This window comes from Geotrypetes seraphini, chromosome 2, assembly GCF_902459505.1.
Source record: "Geotrypetes seraphini chromosome 2, aGeoSer1.1, whole genome shotgun sequence".
Lineage (NCBI taxonomy): Eukaryota > Metazoa > Chordata > Amphibia > Gymnophiona > Dermophiidae > Geotrypetes > Geotrypetes seraphini.
Window position 1 is genome coordinate 171,023,285 of NC_047085.1, and position 22,165 is coordinate 171,045,449.

General features: G+C 42.7%; 1 long non-coding RNA gene across 5 annotated transcripts in view; it reads right to left on the reverse strand.

The window, feature by feature from the left end:
- Window positions 1-669: 669 nt before the first annotated feature.
- Window positions 670-22,165, reverse strand: part of LOC117355427 — a 129,544-nt gene continuing 108,048 nt past the window's right edge. For 2 of the 5 annotated variants that reach the window (XR_004538361.1, XR_004538357.1), the window contains 2 exons: window positions 15,525-15,571; window positions 670-1,073 (listed from right to left, as the gene is read on the reverse strand). This is a non-coding gene — a long non-coding RNA (uncharacterized LOC117355427). Of the gene's footprint in view, window positions 1,074-4,610; window positions 4,691-15,524; window positions 15,572-22,165 lie in introns of all 5 variants that reach the window. The other 3 variants (XR_004538359.1, XR_004538356.1, XR_004538360.1) reach the window with 2 other exon arrangements.

Sequence of the window (22,165 nt, forward strand, 5' to 3'; positions counted from 1 at the left end):
CCCGATGAAGGAGGGCATCAATATTGTTTTTTCCAAATGGTGATGGGCCCCTCCAGCATCGATCGCCAACGCAGGCATCGATCGCCAACGCGGCTCCTCCCCCCCCCCCCCTCCCCATTGAGGAAAGTAAGACAAGCAAGCAACGTGGGTAAGAAAGGCAACGGGAACTTGCCCAAAGCTTCCCTCTGACACAGCTTCCTGGGCCCATGGTGGGGTGGGGCGGGGCAGGGGTCCCAGTGTACTTGGGTGCCTAGGGGCCCTCTTCAAATTAATCCTGCACTGGGTTTGAGTGAGAAATCAAAACTCAGCTGGAAAAGAAGTTCACAATACAGTAGCCACCCATGTCTACAGCTTAGTCTAGAGCAGTGTGTCTCAAATGTTTTTTAGCTCCGGTACACTAAACGAAGCAAATATTTTTCATGACACATTATAATTGAAATTATAAAATTGCAAAACCAACAAAAAATTTGAGTTATATTTTATTTAAAATTCTTTAAGCTATGTATGAGAATTGTAACAACGGTGAAACTAAAGTAGATAGAATAGAATTGCTAATTAATGTGATGGATGAGCTTGTTTTTGAGTGCAAATTAACTCAAAATGCAGCTCAACAGTCGTCCAACAAACACACATTTCATCAATTCAAACAGAAGTAAAACCTTGATTGCTTTGTTGCCCAAGTTAGGATAACTACTGCATAAAAAATAAAATTGCTTGGCCATTAGTTTTAAGGACCAATCACATCAAAGAATGATGCTTGTCTGGGAGGTTGTATCCTTACGCACACAGACACTCAACAGTTTTGGTCCTTCCTCTTATGCTCTCATCTCCACTTCCAGGGCAGCATACTGGTTCTTCCGTTCAAGGGTGGGTTGAGTCACAATCCCAATCTTGCAGGGTTCTGTAATCTGTCCAGCTGTCTTCCCTCAGCACAGCCTCTTCTTTCTCACTGCTGGAAATCTTTGACACCTCATGAACCATTTCATCGATGTACCTCTCATTCTCACAGATGCTTCTCAATCAGAGACATGAAACATGGACATGTTGGTGGAGGCGCTCCCAGAGTATTAATTCTAATAAGATAAGTGCAAAAATGATCTATTAAAATTAAATTATTACTATAAAGAATGTACATTAAGCACTATTTACATTAAAAATGGATCCGAATACGAGAGCAACTCGTGCGATGTTCGCATGAACAATGTATAAGGAAGAAGGAGCCTGCTGAGGATCTACTAAAAATTGATCTATATAAAAATATAGTATGGTTTATGGTTTGTTTGTTTATGACCCGCCTTTTTCAAGGCGAAGTACAACAGCACACACATAATAGTACTTCACAGACATTTCAGACATCTTGCAAAAAAAAACCCCTCCAAAACAATACACATCATATTCAGCATAAAATCAAAATAAAATACCACCCTGACAATAATAGCAATACCAATCACTTTTCCTATACCAAGAATCAATCTCAAACAACCTAATACAACTCAGATTTTCACCAACCAACATCTCATACTGTGTATTTCATACTGGGTTATTTGTTTATAGACTGCTTTATATTAACTATTCAGTTGAACCTAGCCATAACTTCAAGCCTAACTTAAGGCGCCATATATAGAATATGGGCCTCTGTGTCTAGAGTGTGAAGGCTAGAGGGCGCCGTGGAGTCTGTTCTTAGGTTCACTCAACTGACTGGACAACAATTCCTTGTACTGGAGCCAGCATCAGTATATCCACAATGACTATGCATGAGATTGATTTGTATAGACTGCCTCCATAGCATGCAAATCTCATTTGTGCCTATTCATTGTGGATATTCTGGAAACCTGTCTGGCAAAGGGGTATTCTAAGACTGACTTGGGAAACACTGGTTTATTGTAAATGCTGAAATTTAAAAAAAAAAGTTCTAACAAATAGTTTTATTTTTTTAAGAAGCATTTCTAAGACTGCACATCCAAAAATAGTTGACATATTTAATTAATCATGACATTATTTTTTATTTACTTAGTTGATTTATATTAAGAAGACCATCTTATAAGATGCAAATCATTGCTCAGGATAATGTAACAAAGCCCAAAGGTTTCATGATATCTACAGAAGCTAAGTATTATAAAAGAGTTGCTGATTTCTTTTATGACTATATACTAACAGAAGGTCAGCTTAAGAAAAAATTAAAAAATTTAAATTGAATGAGGTTGGGCAGACTGGATGGACCATTCGGGTCTTTATCTGCCGTCATCTACTATGTTACTATGTTACCTAAAATAACCGCTGAAAGCTGATGCTTTCATTCTTCAAAGAGCGGCACAATCATGAAGAAAATCAATATGCTTTTGCTCTATGACCAACTGAAAGTACATTACCCATAGCCCAAATCTTTTCATACCTGTATATACGCTTGTACGAGTGCACCTTTGATCTAACACTATGCCTTTCCACTATGACCAAAAGAAGAAAGCTCTTTTAACCTTGTGGGCAATGTTTAGGTGCTCTCTGTATTTTATCTTGTGAGAACTAAAAATGGGATGTCTAAGAGCATCACTAAGAAAGGCAAGAAGATACAGAATCAGAAACAAAGTGAATTGGTAAAGAACAGGCTTGCAATCTTCTTTACAGCACATCAGATAGCAATAAATTGTGAGTGCCGGCCGCCTTATGGATATGTCCTGGATTAAGCTGACCTCAAAAGATTACACACAGAGAAAAAGCTATGAAAAACCTGCTGAATGCCATGGAGATGATTGATAGATAATATCAAGGATACTGTTTTGAAGCAAGATCAAATGCGTAATTGCAGCAGTGATGGCAAGATCTTTTAACTTGTCCTTGTACCAGCTCTCAATACATGGAAGGTACTTTTCAATAACATTTCTGTGAGAAAAGCAGTCCTTCAATCACAGAGATAGGCTTTATTGCAATGGTGCATATGATCTGTACTGGATATATAGAGAAGCAGATTTTAGAAAAGATATGTAAAGGGGAATTCAAACATCCAAGTCAGGATGGGTGGAATTCCCCAGTTTTAAAAGAGACTCCTCCATACCCATGGGAGTAGCGATTTTAGAAAGCTAGACATGGTCCCTCTACAAAGGGCCTCAATCCCAGTCACATTTATCTGTCTATCTATCTATGGGGTAATATGTATTTATTTATTAACTGCCTTTATGAAGCGATTCACCTAAGGCAGTGTACATCAGGTAAAATTCAAGATAAAACTTAAGCCATGGTTGTAAGCAGCTTGTAAGAGGCTTATGGCGATGGACTGAACTAACCCCATTATTCAAATCTGGAGCATGCACAGCTTCTGGCACTGAATATCTATGTGTATTGACCTAGAAGCAGCAGTGTAGCAAGGGAAGAAAATGCCCGGGGCAGTGGTGCTTAGTATCGCCAAGCCGCATGCCCTCTTCACTCACACACACACCTCCCTCTGATGTCCTGTGACCAGGAAGTGACATCAGAAGAAGAGCTGAGGCTGGCACGAGCAGCAGCAAGGAAATGCTGCTTGCTGCTAGCAAATATTTTGAAGAGGTACCAGGGGGCAGAGAGGAGGAGAGGTGCCAGTGCCCCAACCAAGACAGTGCCAAAGACAGCACCCCACCCAAAAGAGTGTTCGGAGGTCCACATCCCTGCCTACCCTCACTACACAACTGCCTGGAAGTTTACCCGGTTAACTTGGCACATCAAGTTAGGACAGCCTTTTTGCTGTGCTAACTTTATTTGCTTTATGTAGCTAGTTAGTTGAAAACGAAAGAGTCAAGGGAATCATACTGAAAACGCGTTGACGTGATCACGTGTTAACGTGCTCTATGTGCGCGTGTTCTTCGTTCGCCAAGCGCCATCTAGGGGCACGCTGAATGCGCTGAATTGTCATTGCGCTCAGTTATCTTGCGCTAAATTGTCTCGCACGGAGATATACTTACGCGCAATTGTCTTTAGCGCAATTGTCTGTGAGCGCCATTGTCATTGTGCTGAGTTTATTGTGCGTTTTTGTCTGCGCGCGATTGTCTTGCGCGCTTTTGACCTGTCACCCTAAATATCACTGCAAACTGGCTAAGTTGTGACTCCACCTAAGCTTTGTCCTTGGATCACCCCTAGGCCAGCCTGTAATGAAATAACTGGTTATTGGAGATAGCCAGTGGCCCTACCCAGTTAATTATTGCTGTATATATTTGGTCGGCAAGCTTAGTGGGATTTAAAGGGGCAGGTCCCTCTCTTGTCTGATTAAACCCCTTTGAATTTAGGCATCATCTGTCAAGATAGATAGATAGATAGATATGGATACTGGATATTGTATATGTATATATCAGCATTTTGTTGACCTCTTCTGTCTTTACACCCGTGAAGGATTTTGAGAGTTAGACCTTGATCTCTGTCAGTGTGTGAGATCACAGATGACAGATGTGTGAGAGGTTTTGTGGGACCTGTGTTGTCGGAGTAGATAAAACTTAGTAAGAAATTTTAAGAAAGTTGAATTCACTGAGGTTTTGTAGTAATTTATGAGGGGGAGGGAGAGGAATCTACCTTTTAATACCCTTTCTCCTTGAGTAGACACATCAGGATGCCAGAAATATATATAAAGGGGGAGGGATGAAAGAGCTCACCCTGGTGGGGGCATCTGTCAGGCGAGCTCCCATGAATCCAGAGAACACTCCATGGGGTTGTTACATGAATATCAAGCTCTCTGTATAGAAAGAGATAGATCAATATACAGTATAGTCCAATTTTTACGTAGACACATTCAGGTGTTTTAATAGCATGCCAAACAGCCATTTAACCAAGATACTGCCAAAATCTGATCCTCATCCAAATTATCATTCAATTGAATGTGGCTGCATAAAGATGACACTGGATCTTATAGCCAAAGATTACCTCTCCTAAAGGTGTTATATAAAGACTAAACACAATTGGGAACAGTGTTGAATCCATATATTAAAAGCTAATATTCTTTAATAACATAACATCGTGCTTCATGACCGCGTAATCACAAGTTCTACGCAGTTTACAAAAGATTATAAATTAAAGGCAATGAGAATTAACAGTTCCCCAGCAACTGCAGCATATCCTTTCAATAGGAATCATCTAAGTAAACACAATATTGTACCCTTGAATGGTTCTTAGTCAGAAGAGTAAAAGGTCAAGGTTAAGTATATTCAATGCGGCAAGTCCTGAAGAAAAAAATGAGACCCCTGTTCTGTTTCCCTGCATATGATCTTCAAGGAGCAATTCTGAACTATTAAAAACACACACAAAAATATTTAAATAACATAAAAGAGGTTAGAATGCAGATTACAGAGACATTACAAGCTAAGGAACAGCTAGTCTCTGGATAGCAAATGTATGATAAGCCTCCGGAAGATCCTATTGGATCAGCACTTGGTTCCTAATTAAAGACACAGCCAGTGCTGGTGCAATGGGCTCCTCTAGGAGTGTGTCCAGCTTTCTACTGGCTTCCTCCCTACCTAGAGGCTTCAGGTATACGTTTATAGTAGAGAGTTGCGCGGGGACAGAAATCCCACCCGTCCCCACCCGTCCCCGCCAAAATCCCACCCATCCCCACCCGTCCCCGTGAGGAATCCCTCCGCCCCCACCCGTCCCCGTGAGGAATCCCTCCATCCCCACCCGTCCCCGCGAGGAATCCCCTCCGTCCCCACCCGTCCCCGCGAGGAATCCCCTCCGTCCCCACCCGTCCCCGCGAGGAATCCCCTCCGTCACCATCCTTCCCTATAAACTTCAGAAATAGTTATTTTATTTAATTATGCTACTGAATTAAAGGCTCTGGTAGAGACCCATTTACAAATAAGCAAAGAGACTATTAATTTGGAAATATTAATTGGGAAGAATACATACTTTGTAAATGGGTTTCTACCAGAACCTCTAATGTAAATATAAAATATAAATACTCAGCTGATGAGAACCCACAAACTGTCAGCTGAGTACTTCCTTTGCAGTTGGCCTGGGGTCCCTTTTGCCAAGCTTGGCAGGCAGCAGTAGCGTCCCTGAGTCACAGATGCTGGCACCTCAGTGGCTCATGGATGCTGCCAGCGACTGCTGCGCTTGGTGGAGGGGAGTTCTGACCATCTCTAGAGGAGGTCCTCTGCTGGCGGTGCTTGGGGATCCCCACCAGTCACAGCAAGGGCCAACAAGTACTTCAACACTGTAGAAATAAAACCAGAAATGCATTTCCTTTTCTTTTGAACACAAAACAAAGATATCTGCCATATACATTTCCCAAGGCAGATGACTCTATGCAATGTCACCTCGGTAACAAAATACAAAAATAGACAAATACACCCCCTCCCTTTTTACTAAACCACAATAGTAGGTTTTAGCACAGGGAGTTACGCTGAATGCCTCGCGCTGCTCTCAATGCTCATAGGCTCCCTGCGCTAAAAAACAATATTGCGGTTTAGTAAAAGGGAGCCATAGTGCAAAATATAGACAGCAGATATAAATTCTCAAAACAGACACATTTTGATCACTAAATTGAAAATAAAATCATTTTTCCTATCTTTGCTGTTTGGTGATTTCATGAGTCTCTGGTTGCACTTTCTTCTTCTGACTGTGCATCCAATCTTTCTTCCTTTCTTTCAGCCTCCTGTATGTTTCCTCTCCTCCAGACCTCATTCTCTCCCCCAACTTTTTCTTTCTGTCTCCCTGTTCCCCCTTCTTTCTGTCTCTCTGTCTGCCCCCTTTCTTTCTTTCTCAGTGCCCTCCCCCAAGCCACTCGGTTTGCTGCCACCGCCATCGGGGAATAGTCCCCAAGCCACCGCTGTCCCAAGCTTTCCCTGCAGAAGCGTCGCGCTGACCAGCATTCCGCTCCCTGACGTCAATTCTGACGTAGGAGAGGAAGTTCCGGGCCAACAAGGCATTTCTCCTCATTCCATCCAGCCTGAGCCCCATCTCTCCTTGATCCAGCATTTCCCTTCTGTGTCTGTCAGAATTACCATTCCACCTATTTTCCAGCATCACCCTTCTTTGTGTCCATCTCACCTATATCCCTATCTCACCACTTTTTCAGAATCTTCATTTGTCTCTGTCCTTGTCTTTACCCCATATTCACCATTTGCCCTTTCAATGTCTTTATCTCCCCCCCCACACACACACTTTTTCAGCATTACTTCTATGTCTCTATTTCACCTCCTCTTCATGTCCCCTCTGTATCTCTATCCTTATTCAGAAGGTCCTGCTTACCCTTTCTCTTCTTTGTGTCACTATCTCCATTTTCAGCTTTCCCCCCTTTTCCTTTGTTACTGCACCCTGTAGCCAGAATCTTTCCACCCTCTCTCCACTCCGGCCCAGCCCAGTATGAAATATTTCCTTTTGTTTCTCTCCCCTCTCTCTTCTCCTCCCTCACCCACGAGTCCTGCATCTGGCCCTCTCCCTTCTACCTGCACCTGGCAACACCCCCCTGCTCCGCGGCTCTCTTAAGCAACTCGTCAGCAGCGGTGATCAAGACAAGCTGCCGACATCGAGGCCTTCCCTCTACGAGTCCCACCTTTGTGGAAAAAGGAAGTTGAAACAAGCGGGACTCGCAGAGGGTAGGCCCCGACGCCAGAAGCTTGTGTTGATCGTTGCTGCTGAGTTGCCGAAGAGAGCCGCAGGTAGAAGGGAGAGGGAGATAGGAAGGCTGTAGAAGCTCCGGAGCATGACACCGAACCCGGCCAGGATGATTTCTTTTTCAGGCTGCTGCTGCCGCTGCCATCCCCCACCCGAAATGACAAAAAACAGCCTAATGCCCGCGTCGGGAAATAGCCATGCTGAGCAGTGAGCTCAGCACGTACACAGATGAAAGCCTTGCTTGCCGATTGGTCCGGCGGCACGGTGGGGCGGGGCCGCCGGACCAATCAGCAAGCAAGGCTTTCATCTGTGTACGTGCTGAGCTCACTGCTCAACATGGCTATTTCCCGACGCGACGCCAGACTTGTAAGCTGCATGCTTGCATCGCCAGAATTTAGGTAGGTTGTTTTCATCCCCGTGGGAGTCCCGTGGGCAAGGGGGCATCCCCGTGGGAGTCCCGTGGGTCAGGGGGGCATCCCCGTGGGAGTCCCGTGGGCCAGGGGGCGTCCCCGTGGGAGTCCCGTGGGCCAGGGGGGGAACCCGCGGGATCCCCGCGATCCCCGTTCCTGTGCAGACCTCTAGTTTATAGCCTCTGCTGCTAAGCCATGGGCTCAAGCACCATTGATCCTGACAGTAAAACAATATAGATATTATAGAGCCACCTTGAGAAGGATGGAGTCAATTTGCCAAACAAACTTATCTAAGTCTCATTTTAAAGTTCAACTACTATGGCTGATGATGGTGTCACGAATTTGAGACCAGCACTATTTCCTCAAAAATAGTTTGAGTGCTTTTGGATATTATTATGAAAATGGCAATGCAAACTTTACTAAATTGGTGTTCAGGAGATGGCATTGATTCTGCAAGGCCTTTCTGTTGGAATTAGTTCTCAGGAAATTCAGACTATACTGGAGAAAAACATAAAAGTGGAAGGTATAAAAATCCTGAGTAGGGTGGGGGACTCCACACAGTAAAAATTACTAGGCCTGTGTATATGCCCTCATGGCACAGACCCTAGGCCACTTCCAGGGGAGATTGTGACAGACACTGAGGCCACACCTGGAAAATTCTAGCAGTGAAAGAATCTAGTGGCCCCTCAGAAAAGGCAGAGGATAACACTCTATGAAGGGGTACTGAAAAGTTCTCAGCCCAACCTACCAACTTCCTAAATTTTGAATATTATTTTGCCACTGTAGCTGAAATAATAATAATTTACTTTCTTGTTATCTTATTTTGATAAGTGCCAATTTGTGGAAACGAAATTCTATGTTTTGACATTGTTTCAGATCATTGATTGAACCATATCCACATCATTCTTTTCTTCGGCTAAAAACTTTTCAGCACGCCCTTGTAGAGCAGGAACTCTCTGAATTCTTACATCAGCAAGGAAGAACAGTAGCTGAAATTAAACTTATGCTTAGTCATAGAGAAAATGTTTCTGCTGACACTGCTTCCATTATACTAGCAATAGGAAAGGTACTAGAAAATAATCAAAAGACTCAAAGAGAAAACCCTATCTATAAGAAGTTAAGAACTTTTTCAGGCAGATTTTCTGTGCCTGGAGGAGAAGATGATTATAAAAATTGGATGGAGCAAACTATCCAGATGGTGCAGGAGTGAGAGTGCTCAGCCATGGGGAAAAAAAGGCAAATAAGTGAAGGCCTAAGGGGCCTAGCTCGACAGATTTGGGGGGCTGTAAAAGCTGAAAACCTCCAAGCCTCAACTGAGAAGTGCCTAGAACAGGAATGCCCAACACGTCGATCATGATCTATCGGTCAATCGCAAAAGCAATGTAAGTCAATCGCAGAGCCCTGCCTTTCCAGTGTTGTCCCTAGCATCTTTTATCTGGGTGCTTCACCCAGATAATTTAGGTGAGCACCCGGCTATCTTCCTTGAATGGCACACTTCCCCCTCAGTGTCCTCCAGATTCCCCCTGATCTCACTGTCTCATCTTTAAATCTAATTACAGAAGCCTGCCATCAGCCTTCGCAGCACATTCCCTCTGCCATGGTCCCATCCTGATGGCAGAGGAGGAGCGGGACCGCAGCAGAGGGAATGTGCTGCAGAGGCCAATGCCTGCTAGGTTCACTCTGCAGTCTGCCATAATTAGCTTTAAAGGTTGGTCCTCGATAAGCGGCGGTCACAGTGCGAAAGATGACCTCTCTCACTGGGTGCGGGAAGCAGTGGAGGTAAGGCCCCGCCCGTTGGGGTAAGGTTGTGCCCGTCGCGAGAGCCCCAGCGGGATAGGGGTTGCCATAGAAATGCTGGATCTAGAGAGAGACAAAAGGACTTTGAGGAGGGGGGAAAGCAGACTTGAACCAAAAGAGAGGGGGAAGACAGGGCAGATGTTGGACTAGAGGGGTTATACCTCCCTTCTCAATCAGTTGTTTCCACCCCTCTGCATCTCATTGGCCAGACCTCTATGCAGAGAGGTGGAAACAACTGATTGAGAAGGGAGGGATATTTAAACCCTGAGGTTAGACGCCGTGGCCATCTTTTGCCTCTCATAGTTACTGTAGAGTCAGATGACACGCACGCTCTCGGAGAGTTATTAGCTTTTATGAATGAATGGGATAAAACCAGTTTTAAGTCGTGGGGGAGGTTGCTGTGAATGTCACCTAACATACTCCTTCCACTATTTCACAGGGAGACCCTTGATACAGCACTTCGGGTGTGAAACATGTCATGTCGGATCAGACTCCCAGGCGTTGGCTGAAAGAAGAACTAAGTACACAAAAAATTTTGTAGAGCACTTATTTATTAAGAAAAAAATAATATAAAAATATATAGCATGAAAATGATAAAAATATAAAGGTACAGCCAATGATGAAGTGCCACATAATTCTTCCCGCAAATAAGAAATTAACATAGCGGTGGAGTGGTGGGGCTGAGGCGTCCTTTATTTGCTAAGAGACACTTGTGATATATACAGGTCCCATAGCTGTAATTGTGAATGTAGAGGTAGTCCATTCTCAAAAAAAACCTCATTTTGGATGGGTTTTTTTTTTGAGAATGGACATTTTCCCTGCTGCTACTTTCAGCGTTTAGGGCCTTAGGCCAAAAAAGGACTTAGACTTTTTTAAATTATGCCCCTCCATGCTTTTTACTTATGTATACTACCTAGAAGCCTGATTAAGCGGTATATCAAATTTTTAATAAACTTGGAAACTTTAGCCCCCTTTTATTAAATCACGATAGTGTTTTTTAGTGCAGGGAGCCACACTGAATGCCCCATGCGGCTCCCGATGCTCAAAGTAACTCTATGAGCGTTGGGAGTCGTGCTAAAAAACACTATCGCGGTTTAATAAAAGGAGGCTTTAATCTCTGTAGTGTACAGCTGCTCCTTAATCCCTCCAACGGAAAGCTTCTCAATCAGATACCTTTCTTGTAACCTGGATGTGCCACGTAACAGGACTAAATAACAACATCCATTGTTTTAGGCGTAGATGTCCTTTCCTCTTCTAAAATCAGAGTCAGATGTCCATATTTTGGCTCTTTCCTAGCCTGACCCCAAACATACCCAGATCGGTTTTAGATATCCATGTTGAATATACATGCAATATGGATTCTCAATGCTGGTTTTCAGATGTCTAAAATGCAGAGATTCTAAAATAAGAGTCATATTGTAGCTAAGGGCTCCTTTTACAAAGCTGCAATAAAGATTTGTACCATGGGCCAATGAGGTAAATGCTCTCACGCTCATAGGAATTCCACGAGCGTCGGAGCATTTACCTGGCCGGCCTACGGTAGAAACCTCTACCATGGCTTTGTAAAAGGCAGCATAAATGGATAACAGAAAAAAATGTACATTGCACAACCAAAGATAACCAGAAGACCAAACAAGTAGCAAGGACAACAAAAAGCAACCATGCTCCATCACACATAAAGCAATAGCTAGAAAATCTTAAAAGGTCTGGGGGAAAAGCCAGGTTTTTAAATCTTCATATTCAAGGCACTCTAATATACCACAGGTATACTATCAGTGTTCTTGGAATTCATCTTGTTACTAAACTGATGCTTCTCCCTCAGATTTCTTTGTTAAATTTGGTCTTCTTTATGGATTTCCTTAAGCTACGAGTACGTATGTTCTACCTGTCATCTTTTGAAAAAAAAAAAAAAAAGATATCTTTTAGTTTTAATTAATGTATTTATCTTGAACAGGTTGGACTAATGAAGTGCTGTCTATAATGGGCAAAAGGGTGCTTCCTTGAAGTACCTTCAACTTGTACATATTACAGCTGTGAAATTACTGTATCTTTCTGACAGGTTTTACCATGCCTCCCCTTTGCTTTATTATCTCCATTTGTAGGTTTAAGTTTAAAATTATACTTCTCACGCATTCTGCACTTTATGCTAGCACTATTCAGTATTTAAACACCTTTTTTATTTTTTTTTTTTGCTATACTCGTATGTGAGGAACTGCTGAAAAGTTCTCAACCCAACCAAGAGGAGATTGATGTGGAGCTATGAAACTTACAAGTTAGTCCACACTTTTGACACTTCGTTTCAATGGCATAAAATGAAAAGTGTCAAGAAAAGTATGGAATAACTTGTAAGTTTCATGGTTCTACATCATTCTCTTCTTGATTGGGCTGAGAACATTTCAGCGGCCCCTCGTGTATGGCCTCTGGGTTTTGGAATTCACTTTCTACTGAATTCATTTTGGAGGGTAGTCATCTTAAATTTAAAGTGGGGATAACTGGAAAAAATGGGAGAGGCAGAATTACAGCTTTTGGTGGAATTCTTTGTGTCACATATTCAAAATGGAAAGGAAAATTGCCATGCAGCAGGGAAATTTAAAAAAAATTTCAGGTTATTTGGGAGCCATTAACAAGATACTGTAAAGATTGAAATTACTGCATAGAATAAATATTAATTTTTTCCCTTTTGTTCATACACGTCCAGAGTGGGGGGGGGAGGGGGGGAAATATGTTATGATTTCTTTTGCTTATGAATAACTGCTGGGGATATTTGATGAGAGTTCAAATTTGATGATTTATTAAGTGATGTTAAAGTATAAATGATTGTATTATTTGTTACACTTATTGTGAGCTTATTTTTAAAATAATTCTTTATGCATTTTATAACTTACATCAAGTACATCAACATTGGTATTAACATTTTAACATAGATATATCACTTGAAATTCTACAATTAATCTTATCAAATTAAATTTGTCCCCTTCCCTCCCACCCTTTTATATTTCATTAAAACATTTTCCAATAATAAATACCCCCTCCCCCTGCCCAATTTCCATTTGTACTAATCAGGGAAGAAAAATATATACTCATCTAATATAATAAAACGCTAGGCCGTGCATGCGCAGTTCCTAAGTGTGCGCCGCTTTTCCGTGAGCTGTAGCGACAGGTAGGAGTGCGCATGCACGGCTTAGGGTTCGGTTTTTCGCTCTGCCATGCTCTCTGCTGCTCCTTGCTGTTTTTCAGTCTGGCCTGCTCCCTGCCGTATTGTATTTTTTCGTTGAAAGATGCGGCGGTGACTCCTCTCACGGGATCATGAGAGGAGCCACCGCCGCGTCTTTCAACTAAAAAAATACAATATGGCAAGACGAGCAGGGAGCAGGCCAGACCAAAGCTCCAACTTTAACTGCCAGTCTGGCCTGCTCCCTGTTGAAAGACGCAGTGGTGGCTGCTCCATTATTGCCGTCGCCGCGATGTACGGACCCGCAGGTAGGAGCCGCATGCCCCTAAAGTACTCTCTCCCTTCGCCGCCGCCATTCGTTCTTTCAAAGACGCAGCAGTGGCTACTCTCACGATCCCCGCCTGCGTTGGACTTCCGACGCAGGTGGGGATCATGAGAGGAGCCAACGCCGCGTCTTTCAACTAAAAAAAAAAATACTCACTTTTAAAATCTTCAGGCGCGAGCGGCGGCTTGCCGCACACGCCCTGACCTCCAAACCCCCCCCCCCCCCCCCCCTGCCGGCATCTATTTTTCCTCCTCCTCCCTCTCGCATGCTCACAGCGTTTAAATGAAAAGCGCTGCGCTGTGCTGCCACTGGCCTCACCATCTCCTCTCCACTGCGGCCCGCCCTCTCACAACTTCATGTTTCCGCTAGGGTTGGCCGCACTGTAGAGAAGACACTGAGGCCAGCAACAGCGCGGTGCAGCGCTTTTCTGTGAGGCAAGTAAATTTATGTGGGGCATGTGTCCAGGGGGAGCAGAAAATGAATGCTGCTGGACGGGGGAGGGAAAAGGAAGGGAACAGGGGGAGCAGGCAATGGGTGGGTGCACAGGGAAGAGGTGGAATGCTGCTGCTACACAGGGAAAGGGGGAATGCTGCTGCACAGGGAAGGAGGGAATGCTGCTGCTGTACAGGGAAGTGTGGGTGAATGCTGCTGTACAGGGAAGGGGGGAATGCTGTTGCTGCTACACAGAAGGGGGAATGCTGCTGTTGCTGCACAGGGAAGTGGGGGAGGGGGAGAAAGGGAAAGGGGGCCAGGGAGCAATCTTGGTTTGCTTTGGGGGGAGACAAAAGGGGGCCATGGAGCGAGACAGAAAGATAGGCAGGCAGCACACGAGAATGAAAAACTGACACACAGAAAGACAGCAGGCAGGGAGAGAAACAGAAATAAAGAAACACAGACAGGAAAAGGGGGCCAGGAAGAGAAACAGACAGTGGGAGGAAGAGACACAGAAAGAAAGAAAGACAGATAGACATATTCTAGCACCCGTTAATGTAACGGGCTTAATGACTAGTTCTTTAATATTGGGAACCTGAAGGTTTAAGAGATAGCTGCAACTCTGCTCTTCCTGATCTTATGGCTTTAACTTTATTTGTGGCGTGCATTTGTAACTTTCACTATGGCATCCATCCATGCTCTCATCTTATTTTGTACTCATGTTAGTGGAGAGTGTGATATTTACTGTGGCCTTTACTGTGCTTCATCTGTTTCCTGTTTTTTTTATTTTTCTGTCATCTTTTATCTTTATCATTTTGTTTTCTCAATATACTTCTCCAATTGAGCTTTATAATTGTATTGTTTTATTCAAATGTTATATTTTATTTTATACTGCCTTTTTGGTTTGTTCTGATTTTGTTTTATTCTATGCCACTTTGATGTTGAATGAATTGTTGTTAATCAAGCATTAAACATTGCTATTGAGAGAGAAATTAAATCATCCTGTCTTGATTCATATACCTCAGGGGTGTCCAATGTCGGTCCTCGAGGGCCGCAATCCAGTCGGGTTTTCAGAATTTCCCCAATGAATATGCATTGAAAGCAGTGCATGCAAATAGATCTCATGTATATTCATTGGGGAAATCCTGAAAACCCGACTGGATTGCGGCCCTCGAGGACCGACATTGGACACCCCTGATATACCTGATCTATTTCTCTTTTTGTTATGACCTATTTTGTATGACACTTTGTTAGACATGCTAATATTTACAAGCATTTACTGCATTTCATGTCAGTTCTTAGGAGACGGAATATGTAATTCTTAGTCTTGCACATCTTTGATTTACTTTTAGGAGTGACTGATCTGACAAAACACATATAAAAGACATTATTTGATAAAGTAGTTCCAAGGAAGAAAATGTTTAGAGCATAGAATACTTAGATATGTTAACTAAACTTCCAGGTTTTGGTCAGAGCATTAGTATTGCATATAGAAAAGAGGATGCACAATTTGCTGTATGATGTTCTTGAAAGCCCCCTTGAACACTACATGAGAGGAATTTACTTTCCATCTTACCACTTGTAAAGATGTCAGTTTAGTATAAAAATGGTCAGCCATGGACAATGTATACTTTACCTATGCTGGCTGGTAATGTACTGTCTAGACAAGTGAAATTTCCAGTATTGTATGACCTGAAGGAGCAATCACCACCTAACAACAGTATCTATAATCAGCATCTGTTATATTTCTTTCAGTGCTTTACATGTATCATTATGATTTATCCTTCAATCATGCCTAAAGATTAACATATTTTCTCCTTACCTTTTATCTCCAGTGAGTAGCAGTCATGGAAACCATTTTTCCATCACCTGAAAATAAATTAAATGGGCTAATTGATAGTGTTTATAATCAATTCTCCTGAAGGACACCTATTTAATTTTGAAAAATGCTGAGAAAGTTCTCGCTCTAGCCACACTAGCCCTAGAAATATTACATCCCAGTTTTAATCATGAATTTCAGGACTGACACTCTCTGGCAATAAACCAAGGTCTGTATTACTAAGTTTTTAAATTAACAGATGTTCTACCTGAACAGAAAAATGATTTATATCTATTTTTTTTTTTTCATTCCCCCATCAGATTATGCCCCTTTCCTATACCTACCTAAGGAAAGGTTCAGAAATCAGAATATAGAAACTATATATTTACCATGTATTTCCTGGCATTGCTTAGAAAACTTATAACCTCTTTTGCGAATGCGTGGGTTTGAGCGCCGGCAGCAGCGGTAATTGTTCCGACGCTCATAGGAATTCTATGAGCGTCGGAGCTGTTACCGCCGCTGTTGGCACTATGCGTGCTAAACCCGTGCTATGCGTTCGTAAAAGAGGGAGTTACTTTCTAATAACTGACATAATAGGAAACGGGCACAGCCAAATAAACTTTGTAAAATGTCATGTTATTGTTTATTGGAAGCTTCAATACTGCTGCTAATGACTGGGGAATCAATTCAAAGTGGTTTGCATGAGCTTCAGTAGTGATGTTACAATGCGTGAGCTTCAGTAAAAGTGTTACAATACATGACCTAAATATATGTGAATCTTATCTATTTTACCATCTATATAGGTATACTATTATTATTTCTGTATTGTTATATACTCATCTTTCTTTGTGAGTTCACCCTTTCATGTTATGTTATGTTATGTTATGTTATGTTAATCAAGTTTCCTATTCCGCCTTTACCTATTTAGTTGAAGGTCAGATTACAATGGACAGAAGTTACAATGGACAAATATAAATTAGATCTGATTATTTAATTCAAAGCATTGGAATATGCATCGTTTTATATTGTAGAGTTAAGGGCAAACATAGCAGGACATTCTATACACAGAGCCAAGATTTCAGCATTGGAAAAAATTCAGTGCAGAGTCCTATTCTATATGAGAGGCCGCTGAAAAGTTTTCAGCCCAAACAACAACACACACCTCCTTTTACTAAGCCACGGTAGAAGTTTTGATCTCGGACCAGAGTGCTAAATGCTCCGACGCTCATACAATTCTTATGAGCACAAGAGCAGCGTCAGAGCATTTAGTGCCCCAGGCCGCGGTAGAAACCTCTACCGCAGCTTAGTAAAAGAGGGCCAAAGTTGAGGCAGTCTCCATCGAGGGTTATACAATTAGACAGTACACTTAGTCCAGTGATTTTTCACTTTTTTCATTCTGTTGGGAAAATACAGAATGTAAAAAGTGGAAAATCACTGGACTAAGTGTATAGCCCTTGATGGAGAATGCAACTTTTTTGGGTTGGGTTGAGAATTTTTCAATGACCCCTCATAAAATGGCAATCTGGGTTTATTAACTGATTCTATAAATGGCAACCTAGCTCGTAGGTGCCATTGAGCGTAATTGTCAGTCATCCACTAGGTGCTGTTTTTTTCCAACTCCATCTTTCCCACTCCACCTCCACCTTGTGAGCATGCTACTTACCGTACATTTGGCCAAGAAGAAAGCAAGAAGCCCTGTGTTAATACCTGCTACTTTAAATGGTAGTCTGTGAGATTTATTGTTGAAGAATCAAAAGAAAGTGAATGTATGCATTTCTCTAACAGTGTGTGTACAAGAAAGACAGGGGGAAAGGAAACTATGTATGTTTTTCTGAAAGATTGTGTATATTTCCCAAGGAGAGAATTTGTTCTATGAGAGAGAGAGAGAGAGAGAAATCTGAGTGAGGTCAGTGGCAAAGTAAGGGATCCAGGGAACGGCCTGCCCCAGGCGCTGGCACCTCTCCTCCCCTCTGTTTCCCGCGTACCTCTTTAAATGTTCACTGGTGCAAACAGCGTTTTCCACTTGCTGCTCGTGCCAGCCTCGTCTCCCTTCTCACATCACTTCCTGGTCGCAGGACCAGGATATAACATCAAAAGGGAGCCAAGGCTTGTGCGGCAGCAAGTGGAAAATGCTGTTTACACCAAAGAACATGTCAAGAGGTATTGAGGGGGGGGGAGCAGAGGGGGCACTCAAGCAGTGAGGAAGAAGGGAGGGATGCACAATGCAGCAATGCATGTCGCCACTGCCCCGGTCACCAACCTTCCTCACTACGCCACTTAACGAGGCCCCATTATTAAAGTGTGTAAGGTTTTGCACTTAGGCCCTGATTCTATTAAAAAAGTGCCCACCGTTAGGTGCCTAGATTGGTGCATCTAGCCAATCTGGGCACTTAACAATTTTTTTTAATTGGTTCAGTTGGCACTGTTAATTGAACAGTGCCATTGAAAACCAATTTAAAAAAAAAAAAAATATCAATTTTCAGGTAGGTGCTTATTGGCACCTACACACACCTACCCAAAAAGTAGGCCTGGTTAGGGGGTAGAGTTTGGACATAGGTTACCATAGACACCAGTAGGCGTTGATGTTAGGAGACTGTAAATTAGGCCATGAAAACTCTGGCCTAATATAATAGTGCCTAATATGATGATGCCTACTGGTGCCCTAAGTTGAGTTAGGTGCCGATAGGTGTGATTCTACAAATGGCACTTAGTGGTTATTGGCAACCGCACCAAGTGGTGCCCAGCCGCTAGGCTCCATTTATGGAATCAGGACCTTACTACATATTGGTTTTAAAAAGCAGCCCAGGGTGAACACAGAGGGTGTGCCCTGTATCTGCCCTGCATTACTCGTACCGCACTTACCGTATCACACAGGCACCGGGTGACGTGCATGCTAACTGCACTACTTGAAATGTGGTCCTGGCCCAATACAGTAAATATGATGAAATACTGCTGCAAAGACATCCTTCACTGGTCTGAACCCCTGGAAGTCCCCCACATTGATTCAGTTGCCCCCTGCAAGACCTCCTTACCTGCTTCAATTCCCCCCCAAATCCAAAAGACCCCCATACAATCTGATTCCCATCGCAAGACGACTACAAATTGATCTGATCCCCCTGAAAGACCCTCCATCCAAAATCAGTTCATAAGAGAGGAAGCCCTGCCCCCTTATAGACGCCCCTTCCCATTCCCTCCTCCCCCCCCCCCATTCCTTTGATCACCTTAGCACCTCCAGAACTTACAGGTGGTAATCTCTGATGGTCCCCCTCCACTCCTGTTCCATCTGGCTCTGAGTACAAAAAGTTACCGATGACCCCCTAGCTTAAATCTTAGGCTACTGCTACAATCAGTTTCTATATCAATGGCTGAGATCAGACACTTTAAGTGCAACTCTATAAAGTAGCAGAATAGTGCTTAGGTGGAATACTAGCATGCATATATTTACCTAGGGGGAATTTCTGTTTATATCCCCTAAAATGGAGTGCCAAAAAAGTCTGTGCTCATCTACAAATCCCATCCTGAGTTAAGCTTGGTTATAGAATATGCGTAGCACCCATTCACATGACTAAAATTTAGGTGCAGCCATTTATGCTAGCAAACGCCTGGCATAAGCGCCTGCACCTAAATTGCGCACAGTTCAGATGTATTTGTGTGTTTGTTTATTTCTTTATAATCCGCCTTTTCCAAAGCGGAGTACAAAACAACACACATAGTTAAAATCGACTTACTACAAAAGATCAACGTATAACTAAAAAAATTCACAAATTGTCATGACATAGAAGAACATTATTGTACATCAGCCTCTCTTCTCATCCAAAGCACAGCAATCCAGCTCTATCGTGCCTATAAAATCAGCTCCCATACTTCATCAGATAGAACAAATGACGTTTCAATAATTTTTAAAAAGCACCTACAATTTTCTGCTGCCTAATGTAACATAGAAGCTTATTTCACTCTCCCGACGCTGAGTAGAATACCCCTACTCTGACTGTCTGCAACCTAAGCTGCTTTCTTGTCGGTATCAATAAATCATGATGCGTAGAGGCGCGTAGCTTCGAAAGTGGAACTACACAGTTTGCTAAATACTTAGGGGCACAGATAAGTTAATAGCTGAAGTTTATACCTAATCCTGAATTCCATGTATTCTATAATAGTGTGCATAACTTTTACAAAAGTCCACAATATACCCATGCCCTTTCCCTGGCCAATTCTCCTTTTGAGATCCACACCGTAGAATTTATATGCACCACTTTAGAGAATACACTTAGAAGTTTGTGTGGATAAATTCAAATGTGTCAATTAGTGCCAGTAATTGCTTGTTAATTGGAAACTATTAATACAGATTAACGTGTTAGCTAATAAATCTCCCCTTTTATGAAGCTCCATTAGTGTTTATTATCGCCGGCCATGGCGGTAAAAGTTCCAATGCTCATAGGAATTCTATGAGCGCCAGTGCTTTGACCACCACAGCCAGCGATAAAAAACACTAACATGACTTCATAAAATGTAGGTAAGTATCACGCACAAATTGGAATACGCACAGATTTACATGCAGAACTTCAGCTGTGGTATATAGAATTTGGAGGCTATGCCCTATTCTGGAAATATATGGCTGTTTTGCAAAGCATGTACTTGAAAGGGGATGTATCATGAGTGGGATATAAGCATTTATTTTATTATTAGCCTTAGGGATCTGGCCAATCAGAGTCTTAGGCTACTCCCAGTTCACCGTGGGGAAGTGCAGGAAGGTCCCACGATGGCTGTATTTAAGTTTACAGTAGAGAGTTGCGCTGGGACAGAAATTCCACCCATCCCCGCCCGTCCCCACCAGGATCCTCTCTGTCCCCACTCATCCCTGCCAGAATCCTCTCCGTCCCCACCCGTCCCCGTCAGGATCCTCTCCGTTCCCACCCATCCCCGTAAGGAATTACCTCCATCCCCGCCTGTCCCCATAAAAAGCAGCAATTACTTCTGACAGGATCATCAATTCCACAGTTTCTTTTGTGTTTGTGCTGCTGTTTTCCTTGTGGAATCTCTTTGGTGGAACCCTTTTTTTGTTTTCTGTTCCGGTAATTAACTTATAAACCCCCTCTTTTACTAAGACCGACGTGTCCATTATATTATATGAAAGAACCCTGCTTCCAAAGCCTTCCATCCCCGTGGGAGTCCCGTTGGCTAGAAGGGGGTCCCCGTGGGAGTCCCGTGGGTTAGGGGGGATTCCCGCGGGACCCCTGCAGGACCTGTGGGATTCCCGCGATCCCCGTTCCCGTGCAGACCTCTAGTTTACAGCTGCTGCTGCTGGTTTGAGAAGCATACAGCAGCAGTGGGGAGGTAAGGGGGAAGGATACTTGATGACATTGGGTGGAGAGAGAGAAGGGAGCAGGATACTGGTATAGAAGGGTGGTGGAGGGAGAGAGGGGGGCAGATGCTGATGGAATTGGGGTGCAAGGAGAGGGGGAGAGAGAGACACAAGGGGGAAGGATACTAGATGGAATTGTGTTGGAAGGAGAAAGAGGGAGCTTTTTAATACACGGTAAATAGCATCTAACATTCTAAAATCACCTCCTAAACCACAAACACTAGAGAAGAAAGAGAGCAGTGTTAAGTCCTCAGTAAAACAGATATAGTGGATCAGACCCACAAATTTATGTTTTCATAATACTGCTTAAAATCAATACCATAACTCAGAGTGCAGCTAATAAAGTCTCTTATTTACACACTGTATTTATGTACTTAATAGGTTAGTGTTCTAAGAAATCTCTGTTTGAATCCTTATTAGCATCTATCTATTCATTACTGCTGGAGTTTATGGAATTTAAGATCGAGTTCAGCAAATCTAATCAACTAGGACTTAATTTTTTTTTCTTATTGTCAGAAACTGAGCAAGTTGGTCAAAATGATCGGCCCGATATTGAACTGCTGAGGTGGGCCTTTTTAAGGAAAATGGCAATGCTGGTAAAGTTTACTCCATGCAAATGCATTTTGTGTATGATTTCTGTGATTTAGCAGGGGATTCACTAGAGTTTTTCTGTTTAATTATGTAGCTCAAGGTGCATTTCATACCTTTTTTTTTTTTTTACAGTAATTATGAGAGGGTGTTGAAAATTTATCAGCCCAACCAACCAACTTTCTAAATTCTGAGTGTTATTTTGCCACTGTAGCTGAAAAGTGTGTTATCTTATTTTGTTCAGTACTAATTTGCACAAACAAAATTCTCTGTCTCTGACATTCTAGCAGATCATTGATTGAACCATATCTATGTCATTCTCTTCTTGGTTGGGCTGAGGACTTTTCAGCATCCCCCTTGTATGGAGTTTTTACACAAATGAATTTTATTGTAAACCACTTAGGTAGTTCTCTAATAGGTAATGTATCAAACATGAAATAAACTTGAAACTTGACTTGAGGGCAGGAGTGAAGAAAGGAGAATTGCTTACCAGCAATGGGTGTTCTCTGTATGAGGGGTCGCTGAAAAGTTCTTAGTCCAACCAATAAATCTAAGATAGTCTCCGTCGAGGGTTATACACAAGTCCAGTAATTTTCCACTTTTTTTTTTCGTTCCGTACTTTTATGATAGAAGGGGTTTGACAAGAGGGAATGTGTGCCTTCATTCTCCTGATGTCCACAGTGGAAACCTATTACAG